Genomic DNA, 4,531 nt, shown 5'->3' with positions numbered 1-4,531 from the left:
CATTAGTTTGTATGAGGCAAACTATTCTCTATCATATTAGTCGGCCCGAATCAGTTTATATTTGCTAAAATTTGTATGAAATTTTTTTCTTGGCATAATTTTTTCTACTTAAAGTACGTTGTCATGACCCTAATTTGAATTATTTTCTATAGACGTTCAGATATTCTCAAAAAAACTTGTCATTATAATATAAAATTATCTCAAAACATATTTTTTATGACGTTTTTTCACCACTTGCAGGCAATGGTGATTTTCACTTACATAGAGTACTAATTTGATTAAGGAAAAATCATGTTCATTCATAATTTTCATTTTAAAAGTGTATTGATTCCTTCTGCAAATCCATACTGTCATGCCTATTACCCAATATCGTCAACGCGGATAGTTCGTTAGTCGAAAATACTGAATAATTAAACAAACCAAATGGCATCACTGGTGGTTCTTTTTTCCACTCCGCTAAACTGTCATCTCCGCTTCCACTCCGCTAAACTGTCATCTCAAACAAAAACAAATGGATCATACAACTGGTGAGTATGAAATATATTTCGGCTTTTTAATTATTAATTATTTTATCTTGTCTTATCAGCTATGAATACATTCGACTCGTTTGCTTCCATCAATCGGTAAGTGAGAAAGATGATTTCTCCCATCAGTGCGGATTTCCACTTCTATCACAGCAGCCAACAACATCCGTTTTCCTGCAGCAGTAACCTTCAACCCCTGTTGGCAATGCCGGGGGACAGCATCAACAGCAGCAGCAGCAGAATTTGACCATGGTATGGTATTGCGAAGAACTTTCCCCATTAGAGGTTCCGTGCTTCGCGCACATTCAAAATCCTCTTCAGACACGAAAACTCAACGACAAGGAGGTATTTATCAACTTGCTCAGCTGAATTACCACCCGGAGGAACCCGAATGCACTGATTCCGTTGTATAGTAGAATGAAAATATGCGAGGTAAGCGAACGTAATCGCATGATATTTTAATAGTTCGCATTTTTATCCGGAACATACAACTGGTGAGTAGGGAATTCATTTCTGCTTTTCACTTACTAATCATTTTATTTTGTTTCAGCTATGAATACATCCGACTCAATCAATCGGCGAGTGAGAAAGATGATTTCCCTCATCACCACATTGCTTATTTCCACTTCTGTCACGCCAGCCAACAGCATCAGCTTTCCCGCAGCAGTATCCTTTAAGTCCAGGGTGCTATTCCGGGGAACAGCATCATCAGTAACAGCAGCAGGACCTGGCCATCGATAGTATTTCGAGCAATTTTCCCCATCGGAGATCCCGTGCTTCACGCACATTGAAGAAACCTCCTCAGCCACATATGTGTGTCAAGGAGAAAAAGGAGCTGGATTCGAATCGTCAATCCAGACAACCCGAATGCACCGATTGCATTATATATCTTTTATATTTTATATGCATTTTGTGTTTTTTTTGAATAAAATGATTAAAATCGATCAATGTTTTTCCTTTTCATGTTTCATAACAAACCAATACAAACAAGAGACGATCAGTGTTGGAAGCAGCGTTACATGCAGGTCGACGCCTTGCATATGTTGGCAAAAAAGTGGCGTCAAGTTGTTCGATGAATGCATATGAAAGGTCGATAAATCGATTGCAAGGTGGCAGCATTTGAGGTCGATTGTTGACATTTCATCGACCCGATCTTGGCAGGCAAAACGGATTGTGGGTCGTCTGGCTCGACGACCGTTTGGCCGCGCTTGACGATGAATCAGTCGAATCGTCTAGTTTGTTTGATGAGTTTGTTCACCTTGTTGATTGAAAGCATCGGTATTCTTCTGTTCCGCCTTTATCTTCAAAAATTGTTTCACGGCTATACTAGTATTGCATAAGCAATGTATGTTTTCAACTGCAACCATCAAATTCAGTTCAGTAATTGCTAGATTTTACAGATTTTCAAATGGGCCTCTTCCAAACAACACAACCAAATGTAAACATTGAACTCATATCCAGGGATGCCAGATGACTGTTTTGAAAATATTAAAACGGCACGAAAAGGGTCTTCACATATTGAACGAAAATGAGTCATTTAAAACAACTACTTTATTGGAAATACATATATATAGATTTAAAACTTTTCTTGATAAATCGTTGATTAGGTCAACAAACATTGCCCCTAATAAATCCATAATAACAAAACGTCTGAATGTTGAATCCATATGCTCGAGGAAAAATATCAATGGAACCAAAAGATATATGAAACTTATTCCTTTTTGTTATGTTTTTTTCCAGTCTACCGAATAAAACATTTCAATGAAACCCGTGTACTGGAATTGGATATTTTGCTCGTCTCGACAGTGACTGAAACCGAGACGAGACGAGACGAATTGCTCGTCTCGTCAATACTAGCGCTAGAAATGGTAAGAATCTACAATAGATAGATGGAATAAAATGATATTTGATGCAAAAATCTCCATTAAAACTAGTGTTCGGAATATGAATCATGTTTCTACGCATAATTCCAATTGCGAACACCTCATTTTTAAATGTGAATTTACTGAACCTTAATGTTATAAATAATTTAATATTCAAAACCCTGACATTCGTTGGGTTATAGACTTCATTTTAACATCATTTACAGGTATCGATATCGATATAGCGCCTTTGGTCCCGAAACCATGTAAACTATGAAAAACAAATACAATAAATAATTACAAGCGCAAAATTCATTTTTTGCGAGCATAACATTTTTAGAAGAGTAGCTAATTGACTTTAATTTGATATATCGATCATATGAATCGGTTCATTAGTAAAAAAGTTATGATTTAAAAAAAAAGTGCATTTTTGCTGTTCGGAATTTGAGACAAAAGTGATTAAACATATTTTTAGTTGTTCGCCATGAATATGTAATTGTAAATCAATTTTATTGTAATCAAATGAAAAAGAACGACTATGCCAGCAAAGCATCAATTTTCTCCAAAGAATTACCGGAACATGGTGGGGTGCCCATCCAGCAGACCTCATTCAGTTGTACAAAACAACGATATTATCAGTGTTAGAATATGGCAGTTTTTGCTTCCGATCAGCTGCCAGGATTCATATTCTCAAGCTGGAGAGAATACAATATCGTTGCTTGCGTATAGCCATGGGGTGTTTGCATTCGACACATACGATGAGTCTCGAAGTTTTGGCAGGAGTACCCCCGCTTACTCTTCGGTTCACAGAATTATCCTACAGATTTCTCATCCGTTGCAAGATCTCACTCCTCAGTCAAGTTTTATGTCTTTATACCATGAGTACCTTACACACGACGTGCACCCTTCACCAGGCATCTCCAACCAAGTTTGCTTCCCTTACTTCTGCAATTCCTCTGTCATTTTTGATCTGTCCATGCGACAAAAAATCCATGGAATCCCAGATCACCTACGCTCCGATTCTATTCCGCCGATATTTTCGGCAGAATATGGGAAAGTTAGATCTGATAAAATGTTCTTTACTGACGGTTCATTCATAAACGGGTCCACTGGCTTCGGCATCTTCAATGAAAATTCCAGTGCCTCTTTCAAACTCAAAGATCCTTGTTCCGTGTATGTCGCTGAACTGGGTGCGATATATTACGCATTAGGGATCATTGAAACATTGCCCATCGACCACTATTTTATTTTTTCAGACAGTCTCAGCTCATTAGAGGCAATCCGCTCAATGAAGGTTGATAAACGCTCATCTTATTTCCTAACAAGAATAAGACAACTATTGAGTGTTTTGGTCGAAAAATTATTCAAGATTACCTTAGCATGGGTTCCCTCTCATTGCTCGATTCCGGGGAATGAGAAAGCGGATTCGCTAGCTAAGGTGGGCGCTTTAGAAGGCACACTTTTTGAAAGGCAAATTGCTTATAATGAATTTTTCCACATTCCTCGTCAGTATACGCTCGTAAGTTGGCAGCGCATGTGGAGTGGTGATGAGTTCGGTCGTTGGTTACACACGATAATCCCTAAGGTCTCGACGAGTGCATGGTTCAAGGGATTGAATGTAGGTCGTGATTTCATTCGCGTGATATCTCGGCTTATGTGCAATCACTACAACCTAAACGCGCATCTCTATCGCATTGGGCTCGCAGCAAACAATCTTTGTGATTGTGGCGATGGCTACCACGACATCGAGCATGTTGTCTGGTCGTGTATCCGGTTCCATGCTGCTCGCTCTCAGCTCTCTAGAGCACTGAGAGCACAAGGCAGACAATCGGATATCCCCGTCCGGGATATCTTAGGTAGCCGGGATCCTGATCTTCTGCTTCATCTATACCTGTTCCTCAGAAACGCCGATGTCAACGTTTAATGATGTTTCCTTCGTTGTGTCCCCGTTTCATATCCCTCCTATCCGATCTATAAACTTTTACTTAGTCGCGGCAATACATACACACACTCTTTACAGATGCACGGGCCGAAGGTTGTGCAGTCCACTGATCATTCAACAAGAGCCAAAGGTTGTACCGCTTATGACAACTCTACACGAGCTGATGATTGCGCCGGCTAGTGACCATTCTATCCTGGATTCCT

The 4,531-nt window shown here is 39.3% G+C and overlaps 1 long non-coding RNA gene across 1 annotated transcript; it reads left to right on the top strand.

Annotated features, from left to right (window-relative positions):
* Positions 1-479: 479 nt before the first annotated feature.
* On the top strand, positions 480-1,405 carry LOC129769402 (uncharacterized). Its single transcript, XR_008741871.1, has 3 exons — positions 480-527; positions 587-1,018; positions 1,075-1,405. It is a non-coding gene; the product is annotated as an uncharacterized LOC129769402 (long non-coding RNA).
* Positions 1,406-4,531: the final 3,126 nt, after the last annotated feature.

The sequence above is a fragment of the Toxorhynchites rutilus genome, chromosome 2, assembly GCF_029784135.1.
Source record: "Toxorhynchites rutilus septentrionalis strain SRP chromosome 2, ASM2978413v1, whole genome shotgun sequence".
Taxonomy (NCBI): Eukaryota; Metazoa; Arthropoda; class Insecta; order Diptera; family Culicidae; genus Toxorhynchites; species Toxorhynchites rutilus.
This window is presented reverse-complemented; position numbering and strand designations above follow the sequence as displayed.